Consider the following 22549-nt stretch of genomic DNA (forward strand, 5'->3'; position numbering starts at 1 on the left):
ATCAGAGGCTATACGGTATGCACCTGGACCGCCAAGCCAGCAAATGCCCTATAGAGACCAATTTAAACTATATTTTCAGGCCTGAAAATATAGTACCTACTAAACTTAGTTAATAAATCATGGACTTTTGAATTTAGTCAGTCAATTTAACTTTTCTACAGCTCATTGAAAATGACTAATAGCACAATTAACTTGTGTGTGTTGGATTATCTTCCTTGACAATCAAACAAACAAACAATGCTTTGGAAAATGCCAGTTTATGTCAAGTACACTGTGATTCGTGGGCTAAACATGCCAAACCGCCGGTATGGTCATTTAATAGCTGTTTACCCTGCTGAAAGAAAAACCCCAGCATAGGCAAGCTCAAGATTGCTGGTTTTAGCTGGTCTTGGCTGGTTGGTTTAATGAAAGCAAAAGGATGTCAATGCTCACGGAAATGTCTTTTAGGTATTATTTTGATTGGCACGGACAACTCACAAGTTACCCATGCCATTCTAAATAAAAAGTATCTGAAGGACATTTCCTTGAGTGTTGGCATTCTTCTGCTGCCATTGAACTCTTCTGAGCTATGTTGGCCTACACTGTAATTTTTTTTAATTTGTAACTGAGCTGTGCTCACATTCTTTCAAGTTTAGTTGGTTTACCAGGCTGGTCAAGCAGGTAGGCTGGATTGGCCTTCATTGAAAATTCTGCTACTGGGAATCACGACTGTTAGGCCGATTTTAAACATTTGTGGTGGAGGTTCTTCCTTGGCCTCCTGGGCCCTATTCCACGAAAGGTGAATTAAATAAGCCTGGCCTTAAGTCAAATCCAGGCTTGACAAAGTCGGGTCCGTATAGCCTCATTTATTCCGTTCCATGAACGCCAGGCTGAAAAGGAGCGACTTTGTCGAGCTAGGCCTTGTCAAGCCAGGCTGTGTCGAGCCAGGATAATGAAGCCAGGCTTCACGTATTCCTGTAAAAGGCCATGAAAGTCGATAGCAGAATCCTTGAACTTGACCAATCATGGAGCCCAAAACCAGAGCGGCGTTCTTCTCTGTGCAGCAGTGGAGCGGCTCATGGAATCACATGAGGAAGTAAAATGTATAATAAGCAATAAAGGAAACACGGCCGCAATAGATAGATCCAGGGAGAAAGCGTGGCTGACAAATTAAATGCACAAGTCGTCCAAAAATATATACAATTTATATACAAGTCCATAAATATATAGTCCATAAATATATAATTGTGTTAGGCTTAAACATGAGGAGTTTAAGTGAATATCAGCGATATCGCCTACTAATCTACAATGCTATTAAATGCACCATGCATGCAATGTTGAGATTACATGGAATCCATCTATTTATATATCTGCAGTGTCGTCCACGGGCCGGGGTTCCCCGGGGGTCGCCCGCGGCGGTAAGGGGGTGACCCCCGTTGCGGTAACGTTACCGACCCCCGTTGCAGTAATGGGGGTCGCCGTTACCCGCGGCGGTAACGAGGGTCCGGCCTCGTTACCTCAGGCTTGTATAAGAATTTAATAAGTGTGGGAAATACACGTATATGTATATATATATATATATGTATATATATGTGTGTGTGACTGTGTGTATGTACAGTATGTCTGTCTGTCTGTCTGTCTGTCTGTCTGTCTGTCTGTATGTATATATATATATATATGTATGTCAGACATTTTTTATAATCTAATATATTATCAAACATCTACAATATGAACTATAGTGTTAACAGAGTGACAATGACATATCACATGAGTCATTGTGAAACAATTATGATTCATGGTCATGCAGGGTCATTCAAATGAGTCCATATACAAACACATGTGTTGAATTAACTGTGGAAAAACTTGAAGAACAAGGCACTGGATTAAGTAAGCTTGGCTGTTAGCCTGCTCCTGACCAGGCTAACTTCACAGCTAAATTGCCATGGTAACTAGGCTTGCTTCAATTCTCTTTCGTGAAATCTAGTCATGGCTAAACTTAGCCAGGGTGAACTGGCTAAACTAATCTTCAAGATAATTCAGCTTTCATGAAACCGATTCATCCCTAATCCTGGCTAAATTAAGCCAGGATAGGTGTTAAAGCCAGGCTTTAGCTCTAATTCACCTTTCGTGGAATAGGGCCCTGGGAGTGTGTGCAAACGTTCACGCCGATTGGTCCAACGGTGCCGGAGATGATCAAGTAGTCAACCTATCAGGTTCTGAGAGGGGGTGGGACTAAAAGAGGAAAAGAGGAACACATTTCTTGTGCTCCGGTATGACATAGGCTATGGCTGATGACGTAGGCGGAAGATTTCCCTCTGTAAAAAGCAGATCTGCAAGCTCACAACTTGCAGATTGGCTATTTTGCTTTGAAACATAGAAATAATAATCAAAGATTGTATTTTTGACTCCACTATAGGTGCATTATGAATTAACTACTTAAGCACATGTCTTTGTAAAGTATATGCCAGTAGTGAAAAGTAACTTAAGCACATAATAGTATCCCTACACACCAACTTCATTCCAAAGTATGATCGAGTGCTTTATTTACTTAACAAATCTCTCAACAAACCGAAAAAACGAAGTGCTCTCAATTTATCTCATAATTATTTCCTGTTAGTTAACGGGGGCAAAACTCAAGTTCCAAGCACTCTTATACAATCCTGGTCAATAAGCAAACATGTCTGGACATGTTTGCTTATTGAGGCTCTGATTTGGGCTAATCACAATGTCATTGTCATATGGAATGTGGCCAATCAAGACAGTCATAATAGCCTAATGAGCAAACATGTCTGGACATGTTTGCTTATTGAGGCTCTGATTTAGGCTAATCACAATGTCATTGTCATGGAACGTGGCCAATCAAGACATAATGTGAATAGCCAAATTAACATAAGACATTAGTATCCCCTCACACCAACTACATCGGTTGTGTAACAAGTTAAGTAACGCACAAACACAACCGCTACACAAGAGCTGAGCAATGTTTATATTTGGGGGGGTGGGGCTGCACCACACCACCACAAGGGTTAATGACGTGACATTTTTTGTGTCCATAATTATGGTTTAGAAAAATGTTAAATTAGTTTAGAATTTAAACCTTTGCTTAAAACTTTTTTTTTGAGAGAGAGAGAGAGGCAACAAACTGGAGTTAAAAGACCTCTGAAAGTCTTATGTCAAAGAAATGTAACTTACGTGCTGTGCTGCATGCCAATCACATGGGTTGCTGTTGCATGTGCATTGTGCATGTATGTTCATGTACAGTATATTACACTGTACTGCACCATTGCAATTAATAAACAGGTTTCTGCACAGCTAGGGATGAAAGCAACACTCTTTACATTATCTGGAATGCATTCTTCTAGCAATAAAGGTCTTATCTATTTTGAGACACTTGAGGTAACGTGATCACCCTCACACACTGCAGCTCATGGCTCTAGCTGACTCTAATCAGTTTATTAATCTCAGCTGTGTGTGTTTCTTTAAAGACCCAGTAATGTTTGTAAACAAGAAACCTGTCTATACTGTACATTGTTTTCAATGTACAATATGGACAACCCAAAAAAATTAAATCTTGGCTTGGTGGGTGGCCCAAAAAACTTAAATCTTGGCTTGGTGGGCGCCCCACCAGCCTAATGGCGCCCTAGGCAATTGCCTACTCTGCCTATTGGCTGCGCCGGCTCTGCCCTCGTGAATGTGTGAGTGGCCCCTGTGAGCAGTAGCTGATCTCCAGCACCATTGGACCGATCGGCGTGGAAACTTTGCACACAGGCTCCCAGTAGGCCAAGGAAGAACCTCTGACACAAATGTTTAAAATTGGCCTAATAACGCTATAACAAATTCCTTTCCGATTAGCAACGGTCGGCTTTAAAATTTTGCGGGAGGGGCCCGTTTTGCACAAAATGTCACAAATCATGAACGCAGCGTCCGCTTCCCGTAAACCTTTGCACACACCTCAATTTTTCAAATTGGCCTCATGGTGGCACTATAACAGCCAATTTTACATTTTGGCCTATAGACCCCTTAACAAACGACGTCACACTGATAAGAACCAGTATGCGTGCAACCAGTATGCGCGCAATGAAACCCATTCTATCAGGTCTCGCTAGGACGCGCCTCACCAGCCAACACACAAGAGGGGGTTGGGGTGCGCTGAAACCAGCGCACCCCAAAACAATAGGTTGAGAATTGATTGTGTGAAACAATCACCTGTGCATCCAGTCTCAATGTTGGTAAACAAATAATTGGTCTATACTGTAACTCTTTAACCATAGAACGTCATACAATCAAAATAATTTCCCCTGGATTCCTTGGATCATGACGCAACTCTGCCTATTGATTTTCTTGTCATAACCCCACAAATTTACTCCGGCACCAACAGGGAGGGCACAAACAGGGAAGTAATATGGAAATGAAGAAAAACAAGCTGTATTTATGATGGGAAGTGCATTTGACTATGGAAATGGTAGCCTGGGCAGCATTCCTTTTCGGGTATATGATCCGGTCGGGAGCAGAAGTAAAAAAAAAAAAAGTGGCCGGATGGGCAGAACCGGAAAGACGTCTCACCGCAAAATAGGTCCGTCCAAATAAAATCCTTGATGCGGCATAGTTTAGCTTATTTTTTTAAATGTAAATGTGCGTGCACTATCCGGAGACTATTCAGCGTCTGTATTATCCCACGGGGAAATTCTATTCCATTTAAATAGGGATTGGGGAACCAAAACAAAGCGGCACCGCAAAACCGGATAGGCAGAATCCGGAAAGAGGATTATTATTATTTTTTTTTTCAGTAGGCGTGGCCTAGACCGGATCATATGGGTCTTTAGTAACGCAGACCAGGCTTTCCTCCGAGGTGGAAAGACTGGTGATGCGAGGTTATGGAAATGGTAGAGTTTAATGGCTGTTTACTCATGAAGGTGGAAAAAACAAGCTATGTACTATGAGGCATCTACATTTGAGCAGTGAGAACATTGTAAACTCATATACTGTAGAAACTGCCTCTGATCTGAAGTCTGAGTTCTGTATGTAGAGCTGGCATTTTCATTACTGTAGCTTACAGTATAATATGTAAATGAAGAAATATATTTTGTTTCTGTTTATGGTGGGAAGTAAATAATGACTATAAAAATGACAGGAGAAACATTGCGTGTGTACTGTGTGTATATTATGCATACAGTTGAACAGGACCTTTGGATGCAGCAGGGGGAAATAAAGTTTCTACATACGTACATACTTTGAATTTGTGGCACCCTCTACGGTCAGTAGTAAAAGCATGTTTGGAGGTGCGCTCTATGAGGCCCCTCATCATGTGATTCCAATTTGGGATACTTGATACATGCATTTTTTGTAAAAACCCTCACTCTAATTGTTGCATCCAGTATCATGTCAGTATCATGGTCAGTATTACGTCAGTATTGCCCTGTTGACATTCAAACATAATCTGTCCCAGGCTTCAGTCTGCTGGAGATAATTACACTAATGTTTTGCTTCATATCATACCTTTAGGCTGTTTGCCAACTTGTCTCGTGGAACTTATTAGTTACCGTAAATGTGACCACATTTGGCTGGTGGCCTGGAATTCACTTCAAATCTTTATCACAACGCAGTGCAAAAGTCCTATTACTGTGCAGTGCGTGCTATCTTGACTGTACTTTGTTCATCTCCACCACCTATCATAGAGATGAGCAAATTCCAATATATATTAGTATTTTCCCTACAAACTTCCTTCTCATGAACTGGGCAGTGGTTATATGCACCCTCTTAAACAAAAAACTCAAGCTTTCTGTCTGAATTCTCTGATTTTATTTCCTCTATGGTACTTATTATATATGAGAGAATATTCATAATATTCAATTTGTAGCTTTTAACTTTTTAAGTATCACTCAGTCAATCTCACTCAGTCTTTGGCCTGAAGAAACATTTATGGTGTGAATATCTGCCTTAACCAGGTCAATCTGTGTCTGATCACAAATTCATTTTTAGTTTGAGTTGAGGGCGCCTTCTCCTGACGGACTTGATCCGGTAGGAGAGTTGTCTTCACCATGGACCCAGACATACTGCACTCTCAATTTCTTTGAATGAAACGCAGTCTCAAAATGTTCCTCCATCTTGTCATTTGGTCCAATACTTGATGGTGATCTATATCACAGGAAACCTTTCTCTTGCCCTGTTGATATTATACTCTCTCAATTTATTGTAGACGTGTTGGAAGTACAATAGGTGACCCTTACTTTATAGCTCCCTTATGTTCTGGATCTGTCCCTGATTATTTTAAGGTTACTTGTGTTTAGTCTATTCTCAAAAACCTGGTCTTGACCCCAATCATTTGTGACAATTTCAGGCCAGTTTCTAAATTGCCATTCATTAAAACAATTCTGGAAAAGACTTATTCTTATTAAGTCTTATTACAGCTTCTGGCAGCTATGAAAGAAAATCATATATTAGAAAATTATCACTTGTGCTTTTGACAGAAGAGATTGCACCTACAGTAGAGTCACAAACGGTCTTTTAATTAATGCTGACACTGGTGGTCATATTTGTTTTAAATACAGCATTTGACAGCATTGATCATAATATTGCTATTGTTAATATATTACCATACAGTACTTCATGGCCTGCCCACCAATTTTGAATTATTAACCCTATTAACCCCATATTATTAAGCCTGTGGTCCTCAGGCAGGAAGCTGCTGGTTGTTCTTGAGTCGAGGTGAAGACAAAGAGTGACCTTTTCTGTCTGGTCTCCTCGACCTGCCTGATAAGCTCAGGTTTGATCGGTGTCTTCTTTTAAATCACTTCTTAAAAACATACTTTTATCAAAAGGCCTTTCCATAATGTACATTTTAGAAATGTTATTGGTTGATTCTCTTAATGTTTTATTTCTCACCTTCACTTCATATTTTGAACATATTGTGTTGTGCAGTTTTTCTTTCTTAGGTTTTTTTGTTAAGCACTTTGTAATCTTGTTCCAGGGGTTTATGAATAGTTCATTATCATGAATATTCCCTCTACACACATGTTGCGTTCTACCATACTGTAGTTTTCTGTTAGCCTATAACAATGTAAACATTTGTGTTGTGTGACTATTAATTAATCAAGTTTGGTGTGGACTGTACAACATACCCTCTGCAAATAAAGTGCAAATGACATTGTCACAGTATTTGCTGTAAGAATCTCATTCCAAGCTATTCACTCACACACATTTCTTCATGCCATAAATTCATACTGGGATCACACAGTGACAGTTTGTTTTCATTCAACCATACGAACCCTAGTGTTCATATTCTGGGCATGTCATAGGCCAACATCTACAAGATCTACAAGCTCATGAGCATTCGAAGTGTGTGAACGTTCACCGAACATTCTGTGAAAATTAGCTCATCTACAAGCTCACAACTCGTCACTACGCCTTGTCTGCTTGTAGATCAACTATGTTTTGCCGAAGAGATGTAGTGTAGAGGGGGGAAAAGGAGGGGACCAAGTATAGACCCCTGGGGGACCCCGATCAACTAAGTATATGGTTTAAGTCAGGGGTTTTCAACCGGTGGTCCGCGGAGGTATTGCAGGTGGTCCCTGGCCCAGACACACCATGCATTAATGTATGGTGTGTGTGATATGAAATGTGAGCTTACCATAATCACACTAATCCTTAATCATATTCCATCATATTCAAACAAAATCACTGTATTTTATTAGATATTATATTGATATTATAGCTATTTTCTCCATTTCCCTGTGGTGCATGAACCCCCCCACCACTATTGAGTGGGGTGGGTCTATGATGGACCCACCACGCACAATAGTGGTGGTCCCCAGGTTGCTCTTAGTCAGGATGGTGGTCCCTGGGTCTAAATCAGTTGAAAACCCCTGGTTTAATTGATTAACAGGCTTCCACTGTCCACTCTGTGCTCCCTGCTCATTCTTTTTCATACAAAACAGACACAATAAAAGCACATTAATCCTGTGTCCCACAAATGTTCTCTACAAAAATAGGTGTTGGGGGTTTATTTTGCCGCTGACCAACATCTGAAAAGGTTTTGTGCCAGGGACCCCCAAACGACAAGATGTGTGTTTAAAGAAATCAACATCATTCTACAGCTGCTGGACCCCACTTTGAGAACCACTGGTGTACAGTGATTACAAATCTGAGCCTCAATGGGGCGCTCATTGCCAGAGGGATTGAAGAAACAAACAGCCAAACAGCAGGGTGAGAGATCCCATGACATGACCTCCTCCATTCCCAGCAGTCGTAGTTTGCATGGTAGCTGCGGTGGTGATGCTCTCAGTGACTGAAGAGCCAATGGTGGCCGTAGGGGGGACAGCCGTCATATTATTTGATGTTGTCAGGAGGGTTGATGCTGGTGGTGGTACTGCTGTTGTTGTACTGTTGTCCCCTGTACTGTTGCCCCCTTGTCCCTAGATGATATGGACAGAGAGAGCGAGAGAGCGAGAGAGAGCGAGAGAGAGAAAGACAGTGAGGGAGAGATGCAGGGGAGGAGAAAGATAAGATGAACAGAGGGGTGAGAAGGAGTGACGACAGGGCGCACAAGGAAGATAGGGAAAGGATGCAGAGAGCGTAACAGAAAGAAATGTATGTGTAAATGATATGACAACAATGAAACCAAGCTACAAGCTTACATGATTGGGCGATTAACTAATATTGCATTTACAGTCAGTTTCATGGTGTTCGTGCAGTAATGACATACACTGTAGAAGGGCGTGGTGAAGTACATTGAGAAGTAAATTCCACCAATAAAAATGTCATAACACAACTTTTTTGCTCCTTCAGCTATTATGCTATCAATGAGAGAGATTCCACAAAGGGTTAACAACTTAAACTCTAGCGGTCCACTGATCTATCAATGTAAAAGCACAAATTGAATTGCCAACATAGATTGAATGAGTTGAATGCATTACCTCTGCATAGTTGGAGAATAGGAGAAGAGCCAGTGAGCCGCATACCAAAACAAGGCACTTCATGTTGTATAAAAGATGATCAATTTCCTCTTCTAGATGCTCATGTAAATGGAAAAGGAGCAAAGCTGGAGGTAGCTTAATGCTGCCAACTATATTGTCAATACCTGCTAATCCTTCCTGGGTTTGTTCTGTGTTTGCTCTTGTAGGTGAGCCAGTCTTGTCTATGGACCTGTGGACAATGTGTAGACTAGAGAGAGGCTGCCTCTTTTATAAAGCATCCCCACGACCTGTTCTTATTCAGGAAGTCATCCTGACCACACTCCACCCCAGCTGGAGGCCTCGCATGCAAAACCACCTACAGTACCTGCCTTTCTTTTCAAACCAATTTATCAAGTCATGAAGGTTTGTCATTTTAACTGCTCATCCAATTGAGTCATTTGCCTTTATTACTATTGTAACTAGAAGATTCAGAAGAAAAGGTAAGGCCTTTAAAACGTACTTGTCCAAGTTGATGTTTGCTGATGTGATGCAACATGATCCCTTTACTATAAACTGTGTAGGGTGGCATGGCCCTTAACAGTCTGGAATGTTTACAGTTGTTTGGAATTAAAGATAAGAGGGTCAAGAAAGCCTAAAAGCACACTGTAAAATGTAACCATCTGTCCATTTTTACACTCAGGATTTTACACTGAATCACACATCTTATCGTTGCTGTGGGGTGGAAAACTGGTATGTTCAAAATATTTTGAAAGTATAAGATCGGGCTTAAGTGGTAAAATACTTTAAGTTTGACAAATAGCACTTATCTCTATAGAAAAATAACTCAATATGGAGATACAAGTGACGTTATATAAATGCATAATTATTTCACAGTACTGTATGTGTGTGCTTTCTTGGTGTGTTGTAGTTGTATAAAGTCCAATTTGTGTATTGCAGATGTTAACATCAGCCTCGTTGCATCAAAGCTCAGAGAACATGCATGGGATCAAGACAAAAATGAACATGAACCCTAATAGGTCAACTCATGGGATTAACAAAGAGTTATATGCAGGCTAATTGATCAAACTGGAGGTATAGGTCATAATTTTATCAAACATAGCTGGGCATTTAATGCCAGTGAGATTTTTGTCCTTAACTACTTTAAATATTTTCCCAAGATTGTAGAGGAATTAAAAATGATTCTAAAATAGTTAAAATAGCTGATTGACAAGCTGCATCACGAGGTGACGTGAGCTTGTAGATTGGCTATTTCCACACGGCAAGGTCATACGACTGATTATGGAATAGGGCATAAGTGGTTATGGTGGTATTTACTGTTATTAATTCCTACCCTCGGGTCCTTTAAATATGTAACTGAATCCATCTTGGCTAATCTTATTTTTTCATCATTTCACTGAGCTTTAATAGACACAGGGCTACTTACATACAGTAAATAAGTAAGTGGCCATGAGAACCAAAACCTTCCAGAGGCATGTGGCCCACAGTTCAGGAGCCTTTCTCCAGTGTCTTTAACGTGAGGCAGCATGTCAGCAAGTACACCCCCTGGACACGATGCTGAAGGGACTCCCCCCCCAATCCAACCTTTGATGCTGACTGAGTGCCAAGCAGGAAGGCATTGTTTTTTGTATGGTCTTTGGTATGACTGTTTCCCAACTTTTCAATCTCGGGCGGCCACTCTAAGAGCTGGTCTTTTTACAGCACAGTTGCTAATATAATTCATGTTGGTAAGCCATTTCATCACAGTTTGATAAGTTGTTTCTTTATAGTGCCTTTACTATCTCCATTTGAAGATAAGAGAAATAAAAGGTGCACATAAAATACTTAGGTTTCATTTTCCTGTGGCACAAGGTGGGTTTTGTGGAAAAAAAACTAACCCACAAGCTGTCACATAACCACATACAGTATATAGTTGGTAGTGAATGTACAGCATGTGTAATTATTTACAATCAGATCAATCAATTTGCATAACTTGAGTTTTTAACACTTACTGTAGCAGCGTTAAATCAAGTACTTTGCTTGATTTGGTACATGGTTCACTTTGCACTCATGTTCTTACATTAATCAAATTATGCATTGCTGAGATTTAAGCAGCAGGCCTACTATCCTACAACGTATTATTCTTGGTTTACAAAACATTTCCTCAGGTTTATACTATAGTATAATAGACTGGAATAAGGCTATTGTGAGTACACTCATTGTGAGAACATTCAATTTGTTTTTACGTTACGCCTGAGTCATGTCTTTCCTGAAGCAGAGGTGCACTCCTGAGAGAAAAAACACTTCATTTAAAAGAGAACACAGTTTATGTAAGATTGCATATCTGCTCAGGATTGACCTGCCATATATAAATTATGTAGATTATTGTACCAATTTTCTTCTTACTCTGCAATAAAACACCTCACCAGGAATCCAACACTTTCTAGCAGGCAGGCTGGTTTTTGCACCGCTGGATAGCCAATCCAGTGGTGCACAAACTGTGGGTTGGGACCCAACTTGGGTCACAGGAGACATCTGTTGGTCACCGAATTGTGAACAGCAAAATCTTAATGTCAATTGACGAAAGAACAACTTTTGTTTAATGTTCACTTTTTGTTCTTTAAATGCTGGCTTTGGCTTTAAAAACTTTACAAAAACATTAGTTTGTGTGGAAAAACAGCTCTTCCTCGTCCTGGATATGGAAAAAAATAAACAAAATAACTAACAAGGGGGAAAAACACATTTAATTTAATGTTATTAGATAACATAGTGTAGCTGTTGTCAGCAGTCAAACAATTCATGAATACATACTACATTGACCCGAGACAAACATGGATCGATATTTCTCTGTCATTACTGACAATGTTTGTGCACTGCTTGGTAAATAAATAAAAGCATCACCCATTTTTGTTTCACCCTGGTGAAATGTTAATTATTTCTAAAATAACCAATCTACAAGCTCAAAACACGTCGCAAGCTTGTAGATTGGCTATTTTGGAAACATCTTCAAACAATTCGCCTAAAACATGTGCAAAATTGGGAATCCAGGGTTAAAATGGACTTCATGGTGGAAGTAGGAGAATCCAGTTTTGAAAGTTGATGGTAATTATGCCTGTCTGCATAGGACCCTGAATCAGCAATAAAGATGATAAAGAACAAGAAGCAGAAGTCACATACGCCTCTGCTAAGGGAACAAAGTAGTTCCTTAAGGGTAGATGTTTGGATCCATACATCATGCAGTGCATTGCATATGAATTGTGCATTGAATTTGTGTGAAAGCTTGGCATCAAACTTAAGAGGAACATTCATCCCGATACATTTAATAACTAGTGGATTTTATATGGTCCCAATTTAAAAGTTAGAGATGCAAATATAAGTTTTGTTTTCCAGAGATGTGCCTTAATAGTTACACTGTAGGACATACAGTACCGGAGGTTTCATTTCCCATTGTTTGGTTATTCATTAATCTCAGTTTCTTTTGTTTGCTACTACTACTGTATCCATTTCTTGCTATACCAGTTTATAGTCAACCAATTTGCTTTTTTTAAGCTGTGAACAAAACATTTGTTGATATATTAATATACTGATAATTCATTCATTTTTATTTACAAAACAAATACAATCTATAATGAATTACTTTACAAACTTGTTTTTTGTATCCATGATTTAAATGTGGTTTTAGTGTTGGTGCACAGTATAAGAAATCATGGTTCTTTGAGACTCTAGTAACCAGTCATGTTCAGAAGCGGAAAAGAGCTCTGTGCTTTGTTTCATGCAAAGCACTTCATAACTCTTGTGAAATACTTACAGTGACACCCTTTAACCATGTATATGCTCAGAGTTTGAATGAGTTATATCGATAATAATTTACAGATCCTGTATATAGACATTCTATAAAGATTTGTGGTCAATGATTGATGCTCATTTGTCTTTTTGTTAACGGAATACTACTTCTAGTACTTCAGATTGCAAAGGAACCTTGCGGTATTGTTTTGAAACAATGGGAAAGGTATCTGTAGCACTGAATCCAGAGGGATTACATTGTGGTCCTATACACTGTGTATCATAATGGAGATTACAGGCACCAGGAGTTGGCCACAAGACCCAAATAAGACAGAAGATCCTCCACTGGACGGCGCAGTAGGGGTCCGCCGATTTGTGCTTCCACTGTGACTCGTGTGGTGTACAGTGTTATGTCCACTTGTGGTATGTGGAGTGCTGGTTCTGTTGGTTGAGCTGCCGTGGATGCTTGTAGTGCTATGACCAGGAGTGATTCCGCTGGAAACAGTTGGTGATGTTGAGGTGGGAGCAGGCACAGTATGGTCAGATGGATTTGAAGAGTTGGTAGGGGAAGAGGACGAGTTCGATGGCTCTGCGGTTCCAACACAGCTTGGAGTGTTGTTTGGGTTTTCAGTTGAGTTCGACACCGTCGTATTTATCGCAGATTGGTTGATGCTAGCTGTCTGTGAGGAGTTGGTCATTGGTGCACTTGTCGTGTTGAAACTCTCCTCCGAGCCCTGAAAACCCCCAAACAAAACAAACAAAAATCTTATTGTGTTTAAAATAAATGAACAAAATTTCCCATGTCACAATACGACTCATTGATCAAAAGGCTCTTGAAGAAACACACATTGGCTTTGAGCAAGGCACCACTGAACTTTAAACATAATAAACTTTAGCAATGCCATTAAAGTACATCATTATTTCTATCTTGTGCCAATTAGTCCCTGATGTTTTCAATATTAAGGTTTCCCATATCAGCAAGTGACCTCATGGTGGTGGAGAGTGTTTCCTTATAGCTCAACATTAATTGTCCAGTTGATGCCACAGATAAAGCCCTCCCACACTGTACTGCATTCTGCCATCTCTGCCACACCGGTAATTAGTCATGCCATGCAAAGGTCAAGCACCTGGTGCGTCAGTTTGAGTACACGCGGCATGAGACATTAACCGTGCTTTGCATACTGCTGCGGTTGGAAATTGGCATGGAGACCAGTGAGTTTAGTGTCCTTTGTGTTATGTAATACTGTATGTGTGTCCTCTGACTGCCTGCCTCTGCCTTTCATCTCCTAATCCAGACCCTATCTTTTAATTTCCCATGATATTCCCTAATTGTTTTGTTTTTTTAATCTTCCACTGGAAGCTCTCTCCAAGGCAGATACTGTACCCCCATTGGAGGATGATATTATAGTGTATCATAGGGAAAATGCTTACATTACAAAACAATGCTAAAATAAATGATTATGATTCATATAAACAGACATGTTTAAGGCATAATAAAATAGTGACTTACTGTAATGATTCAACATACTGTATCATCTCAGGACACACTATACAGTCTGTTTGTGAGTTTTTGTGTTCCAGGCCAATGAAACTTATATTTGCACAGGCCAAATCGATTTGTCTGTCTCATAACGGTTTTAATAGTTTTTCAGATATTTAATGTCTATCACATTATGGTATTATATGAAATTCGCAAAGTTATATTGTAAAAAATAAAAAAGGTGGACTGTCGGAAAAACAATCAATTTGAATGCACTTGCACATAAATATCACGTTCCTAAAAACCTTTGCTTAACTTACAAAAAAGAACTTAGTACAAAGTGAAATTCCCTTCGGTTCACCCTTTTGCTTCCAGCACACATACACAAATACACACTATTTGCCTAGAGTAGTACATGACATTTAAATGCTTCACCATTAATCATCAGCAGACGATGATTTGATTTGATTATAACCAGAGCAAGCAGCAGTGTGCCTGTTTTGTTTACGCAATACTAGTTTACATATTAGGAAAACAGAAAAACAAAGTACAAAAAGAACACCATTTTTCCAAACATGACTTAAGAATGTAAATATATATCCACACAGTAAAATCTGGTCCCATAGGGGTCAATTTTAACACTTTCAGTTAAATGAAAATGGGATATTACACAGTAAAAATCCTCAGTGTTAATTTATCCATGTTTAACTCTGAGTGTACAAATTTAACCAAATGGATCCGTGGGGGTTCATTTGGTTACATCTCTACACTCTCAGAGTTAAATTAACATTTTATTTTACATTTTTATGACCGTACAGTAATACAGGCCTCCATGTGAGCATCACTTACCACAGTACTGTCCAATAGCAGAGAGGTCAGACAGACACAAAAGACAAACTTCTTTGTGTCCCCCATGTTGATCCCCATGCTGACTCCTTGGTTCTCTGTGGCAGTGGCGGGGCCATTCTCTGGGTCTTTATATACCCACTGACTCTCCATCTTCCTAATAGCGATAGCGGTTATTAGTCATGGAGGTCAGCACACTAGGCAGCAGCAGAACAATCGTGCGGAGCACATTTGGACCGTCGCCAGTTTGCCCTGTTGGGGTTTTGATACCGGGAGAGCACATAATAAAATGTGTCTGATATGTAAACGAGGGGAGGCAAATTAGTGATCTACCCCGGGCCGGCATGAGAGTAGGACAACACACACACACTGGCCTCCTCTAGTTAGTACAGAGACTGGATTACAGTAGGTGCCGCAGCCATTGGGAAGCTTGGTGCATGCCATTGGTCAGTTAATGTATTAATAATCAAAATCTGCAAAGTAACTAGTAAGTAAGCTGTCAAGTAATTGTAGTGGGAGTAAAAAGCACAATATTTGCTTCTGAGATGTTATAGTACAAGCACTATAAAGTATTCAAAAATGCAAGTACTCAAGAAAAGTAAATGTTCCTCAAAATTGTACTTAAGTGCAGTAGTTGAGTGAAGACTTGGTTAGTTTCCACCACTGGTTACAGTTTATTCAACCTCAGCAACAGATTTAACTGTGGAGAGTAGAGCATGTCACTGAAATGATGCTGAGGGCTTATATTATCCCAGATGATGTTGTTCAGAACAATGCTGGATGTATATACGTATACACATACATTACACGTATATACATATACTTGTATAACATTTGATTCCTAGCATTAACATTAAAGTTAACATTGAGGTGTCAAAGACTACATAACAGACCTAACTAAGGACTGTGGTAACAATGTATATACATGTAGTGTGGAATCACTACATACCTTTATGTTTTACAATGGAATCAGTGGAATGCCAGTCATGGAATTCCGTTGATTCCATTGTAGATAAATCTAATCCCATCCTTTCAGTTCCACTATTTACCCCAAAACCGGGTCTTGATAAAAGAACTGGAATCTGAATGGAATTCCACCACAAATACAACCACTGAACACTGTCAGTGATACTGTGATAAGAGGGCCTATCGTAGATATATACATATTTTCAACATTACTGAATATTTTAATGAAAGTGTTATTTTCTCCCCAATAGTGATAAAATAAATCAATTTAATTTGGAAATATTCTGGAAATATAACTGGAAAATGTACACAGTTTAATCCACAGCAATGATTGGCACTATGAAAACACTTTTGGTTGAAATCAACTTCACACTGTTGGTGTATTTATGACTGCTGATAGATTGTACATATACGTATTCAGCAACAGATATCATACTGTTGAAGGTCTGTTGACAGGCTGTATATAGTATATGTATTCATTATCATATTCACTATTTAAAGTTTTACACATCCATTCTTATATTCATTGTTGATAATCTATACATACAGTACATTCATTCTATACATGTTCATTGTTGATAGTTTGTACATACAGTACAGTGTATTAATTCATATACTCAGTGTTGATACTCTTAATAGACCATGCATTTATGCACCTGTACAGTATACTGATTGTTACTGACATATATTCCTTCGTATATTCACTGGCAATATAGATTCATAGAGATAGAGGTATATTAATTCATCAATTCACTGCACATTTAGTCACATTCTCATATTTGATAGAGTGTACACATTCACTCATTCAGAGATCCATTGCAGTCATCTAGGGCTATTTTATTTGGGGTCCGCTCTTAATTACCATTGAATTTTATGTTTATTGAACAAAATGCCGCAAATCATGAACGCAGTGTCCGATTGCGGTGAGGAGCAAATGCCACCCTTTCAACATTGCCCTATTACAGCGCCACCAGGAAGCCAATTTTTACAAAACTATTATTTTGTTTCATCAAGCAAATCGGTACACATTATCTCTAATAGTCAAGTGATCAAGACAATTCCGTCCGATTTTTCACATTCCATCCTGATTGGCGAATTCAGAACATTGCTGGCCCACACTAACCTACCTGACCTGGCCTGTGCTCCGAGGAGCACTTTTTCTAGTTTGTATTCTTATTTATGTTGGTTTTGGGTCTTGACTCTTACTCTACATCCCATCCAATGTGTCATTCTTTCTCACTGAATCTCCCTCCGGGGATCAATAAAATGTTCTGATCTTATCTTATACTGTAATTATCTTGTCTGTTTCTCTAGCAGTTACAGTGGTGCCTGTTTCTCTAGCAGTTACAGTGGTGCATCAATATTTTTCAAGTTCCATTTTCAGTCTAGATAATGCAAATATCAAGGACATGCACACACGCTGCCCCAGATTTGAGCGCTGTAAATGTTCACTCTGATAAGAAACATATAGTACAGTAGCTGCCGGTAAATCATTCCACATAACAAACATCAACTTTATCTCGACCCATAATATTGATTGTGATAAGATTTCCAAGTGTATTATACTGTAGGTATGCGCCACAGATATCACTACTGTAAACATCTACTCTAAATTACACTGGACATGGTGATACAGGTTCGTCTTCCTAGAATATTTCATTGGATCAAATGGATTGAAGGGATGAAAATATGACACCATAACTTAAAAAGGAATAAATTCTAATATATATATAGAATATACTTGACCCACCTAACCAACCAGGACCCCTGGTGTCAGACGTTATTAGTCATTTCATGATTTCAAAGGAAGGATACAGTCAATCTGGGGCTTCAACTGACAGATTTGTGTATGTGGAGTCGATACCTTATGTCAAGTTACGGAAGGAAAACTGCATGGAACCCAGACATGATTAGATGGGGGGAGGGCACATTCCATATGGTGTTTTCCTCTTCTTCAGCTAAACAAACAAATAAATACAGAAATAATAGTAGTAGTTTAATAATAGTTTAATTTACATTATACTTTGTTGTTGTGTCCATTTACTGCTGCTCATCACAGTTTTTAAGTGGGTCAACTTGAGGGACAGAGAGGGAAACAGACTTGTTCCTGTAACACTGTGTTCTAGTAGCCAGTATGAAAGCATAGCTGGACAAAGCCAAGCCTTTGTAGAGCTTTATCGCCGGCCTTATCACCATAGTGCATATTTCCTGGTATAGGGCACTTTTTACTGTATGTCTGTGTCCGATGACTCCTGTGCCAATGCAGTTGCTATGTCAATCCAATGCTACTGAATTCTGTTTTAAATGAGGTGCATTTAATAGGTAATACAAAACAATATGTGTAAGTTGCATATCTTTCTCAGCCAATGATTATAATCAATAATTCTCACCATATAATACAGCTTAATTTTTCCCTCCTGTTTCTGATAGCTATCTGTTAAGTATTAGTTGTGCGTGCACGAAAGCATGCTTTATCTGGTCAGTTATATTTATTGTCTCCGCCAGGCCGAAAGGCATGGCGCGAGAGTATGTTTTGCCCCCTGTCCGTCCGTCCGTGTGTCCTGTCCGTGTGCGACCAGCTAATCTCCGGCACCGTTGGCCCGGTCGCTGCGAAACTATGCACACACACTGCCTGAATGCCAATTCAGAACCTCTGCCCCACATTTTTCACATGGGCCTGTTATAGCGCCACCAGGAGGCCGATTTGTGCAAAACATTTTTTTTTATATCACTCCTAGATATTTGATCCAAACGTGCAAATCGGTACACAGTATCTCTACAGTCATGTGATCAACACGGATCTGTCCGATTTCCCATATTCCATCCTCATTGCCTAAGGTTGGCTTCCAAAGTTTGCAAGATTGGTCCGTTTTGAACAAAAAGCCTCAGACTATGCACGCAGCTTGCAATTTCCGTGAAATTTCACACGCACATTCACACTAGACCAAGGAGGAAATGCCACCCTTCTCACATTGGGCTGTTATAGCACCACCAGCAGGTCTAATTTAGCAAAACACATTTTTGGAACAAAATGCCTCAAATCATGAATGCAGTGTCTGATTGCCATGAAAGGCCTAAGAACAAATGGCACCTTTTTTCACATTGGCCTATTAAAGCGCCACCAGGAGGCCACAATAACGTACCTGACCTGGCAGGGACCTGTGCTCCGAGGAGCACCTTTTCTAGTTCTGTTAATGTTTCACTGTGCCGAACATATAGCCCAAAAGATGCGAGGAAACAGTAACGAGAGGGAGGAGTATGTCATAAACGTCATAACCAACTCTCTTATTGACATAAACTTGAACTTATAAACCTTAAGGGATCAATTTGTGCAGCAACAGACAATGGAAGGTATTAAAATAAAAACATTTTTTAACCCTGTGTCAACCATGTAAATAAAGATTGAAAAAGCATAATCTGAAGGAGGAGTGGTCCCAATATGTCATGTTGCGACAGTATGATAATAACAAACCAGCTTGTTGTTGCTTTGTATGTAACCACAGCTTAAACCCTATATATTTTGTTGACTTAGGATCCCCAGGGACCCATCCTTGGCCCCCTCCACCAAATATTTTAGGTGAAAATAGCTGATCTACATAATGCATCACATGCGTCACAATACACAGAGTCACAACGCAAGACAGAGTAAGCTTGTAGATCTGCTATTTTCGCTGAACGTTAAGCTACACAGACTGTATTTATGACATGCCAAGAATAGGGATGCTGGGTTCAAGTGGTTAAAATGTTATTATGCTCAATTGCTACGCAGCTTAATCAAATGCTACTGAATTCTGTTGTAAATGAGGCACTTAGAACATTTTGTTTGCATCATAGGATCACAAAACATTCTGTATGTTCTGCCCCTGACAATGCTGAATGCCAAAAACAAATGCTATGGAATGACAATGCCAAATGTCCACACTGTCCACCTAAGATGAAGTACTGATATGAACTCATATGGCTGACCATGTCTGTGGCTGGTTATATTTATTCACGTACATCCAATAAGGACATTCTATTGCTACAAATCAAATCACATGAGAAACAATAATGAACTTCCTTGTGATTCTAGTCTGTCACAATGGGTCAAAGCTTTGAACTTCTTGACAAACCTTGTAATGTAAACAGTGGCACAATAGAAAGCAGGCATGCGGTAGGGCAGTAATTAATTAAAAGTTTTCCTGCAAGCAGAGCAATTTTATATTTTAAACCCATATTCCCATACACCCAAAGGCAATGTTAATACCCATATACTTGATTTGTCGGTTTGTCTTTTACTTTCATTAGTGTTAGTAGATATAACTAGCTATTCCTAAACCCCACCCCGCTGACAGAATCAGTTTTAAAAAATCAAGTCACATTTAATAGCTATAAATCAGCCATCAGTGAAACTGTGGTTAGATTACTTGCACAGAGCAGGGGTAAAGTCAAATTACATTTTGGAAATAGAGCTGGTTTGCATGAGAGTAGGAAGGGACTGGGAGCAACAACTTGTATTCAGAGTAGTTGCTTTGGCCTAAGGTCAGATAGAATAAAGTTCCGACCACAATGGAAACAAGCCCTTAGGACTTTTTGAGTTATCCTTTTAGCATTACTGTATAATTGTACCTCTGTACTAGCTTGTAAATTGTTAATAAAGTATCGAATCAATCAATCCTATTAATGATTATGTATATTGTGTCAAATTAGCAATACGTACAAATTATGTTTGGAATATCCAGCTTATTCTCATTCCAGGACTCACAGTTGACCTACATAAGCTTACATTTAAATTATATACCATAGGCTATATATTCAAATGCTCATGTCAGAATTCTGAAAGAGGTGATGTATGTTTGTTTGTTTGTTTGTTTGTTTGTTTGTTTGTTTGTTTGTTTGTTTGTTTGTTTGTTTGTTTGTTTGTTTGTTTGTTTGTTTGTTTGTTTGTTTGTTTGTTTGTTTGTTTGTTTGTTTGATAGATAGATAGATAGATAGATAGATAGATAGATAGATAGATAGATAGATAGATAGATAGATAGATAGATAGATAGATAGATAGATAGATAGATAGATAGATAGATAGAATACTTCATTAGCAGTTGAGGTACTGTCTGTGTTTACAAAGATTGTTAAAAGGATAACACAAAAACACAAAAAGCCCTGGGTGCTTGTTTCCATTGTGGCCCTGTGTATTCAATTCATTAAGAATTGTGATACAGTGATGCGGTTTTATAATGTATGTAGTATGAATGAATAGACACATCTGCTTCTTTCACGTGTGTGAGGAATATACAACTAGAAACGACCTATTATATTCTTCACTGTACTGAGAATGTGGAACAACATGTGTCCCACTATCAAATCATTGACACAAGGCGTGTGTCGTTTTGTCTTTGTCTCCATCTGGTGGTAGAAGAGAAGGACGCTTCTTTCTGGCATTCAACCAAGGAGTATATTGAACAAGGAGAGGTCACACACAGAACCAGCACGTTCTAAGCCAGTGGTTCTCAACCAGTGGTCCTTGAGGGGTTTCCAGGGGGTCCCCAGCCAAATTAAGTTGGGAACCAAATTGACCCTTGTATGTCTGTAACTCTGAGAGTGTACAAATGAAACCAAATGGACCCTAACGGGTCCATTTGGTTCCATTTTGTACACTCTCAGAGTTAAATGAACACTGATGATGATGATGATGATACAGTGTAGATTGGGACCCCCAAGAAATCAAAATAGTTGAGTCCCTGGCACATCTTTTCAAATGGTGGTCCCTGAGCTAATATGTGTCAATTTGGGGGGTCCTTGACGCTAAAAAGGTTGAAAACCACTGTTCTAAGCAAACGTGAGCCTCTGCAGCTCTGCTGCATACTGCATTCCTGCTGGCTCCTCAAGTTTGATGGTGGAAAAAGTACTCACATCTCTTCGGGCGAATCGGGCCTCATCGCGGCGGAATTAAAAGCTGTAGGCTATCTCTCCATTTGTACACTCACTAATTGTTGCGACGTTAGGGTCATCTAGTTTCAACATGAATATCCATAGACCGTGAATATTTTAAAGTATGTCAGAAAACGTGTCTTAACTAAAATATCTCCACTTTCCCACGAGTTTCACATTCTAACGGACCACATTTCCTCCATTGGGCACACACAGGTGTCATTAATTACCCCGCACCTGAGCCGACTCTGTGCTCTACACACTACAGTGATGATGGAAGAAGTACTCACATGTTTTACATGTTTTTTATCAATACCGCAATGTAGAAATACTCTGTTACAAGTAAAAGTTCCATATTCAAAATGGAATTGAGTAAAAAAATAAAGTACCAAATATATATAGGGCTGAAGTGGTTAATGTATGTTTTGTAATAATAATCAAAATGTACAAAGTAACTAACTAACGTTTTCATATAATTGTAGTAGAGTAAAAGTAGAATATTTGCCTCTGAGATGGCAGTGGAGTGGCTGTGGAGTAGAAGTAAAACAAAGTATTGAAAAAGGACAAAGGTCGCAAATCTCGCAATAAGATAGGGCTTGTTATAGGCTCTGTTTTTTATTCAAACTTTCGACTCCGTGCCGTGCCAACACCAACAGCGTGACGTACATGACCTCTCCTTACTCCTTGAATTTCAACCAGG

The 22549-nt window shown here is 39.3% G+C and overlaps 1 protein-coding gene and 1 long non-coding RNA gene across 2 annotated transcripts in view; one reads left to right on the plus strand and one right to left on the minus strand.

Moving 5' to 3' along the window:
- The first annotated feature begins 8416 nt into the window (after positions 1-8416).
- Positions 8417-22549, plus strand: part of sdc2 (syndecan 2) — a 259237-nt gene continuing 245104 nt past the window's right edge. Inside the window, exon 1 of the mRNA XM_084080220.1 lies at positions 8417-8422. The gene's annotated coding sequence lies outside the window, so the exon portion shown is untranslated. The remainder of the gene's footprint in view (positions 8423-22549) is intronic.
- Positions 11594-15078, minus strand: LOC311062213. Its single transcript, XR_014602476.1, has 2 exons — positions 14980-15078; positions 11594-13384 (listed from the first exon to the last, which is right to left on the minus strand). It is a non-coding gene; the product is annotated as an uncharacterized lncRNA (long non-coding RNA).

Source organism: Gymnoscopelus microlampas, assembly GCF_963454915.1.
Source record: "Gymnoscopelus microlampas genome assembly, chromosome: 15".
In the NCBI taxonomy this organism is placed as follows: Eukaryota; Metazoa; Chordata; class Actinopteri; order Myctophiformes; family Myctophidae; genus Gymnoscopelus; species Gymnoscopelus microlampas.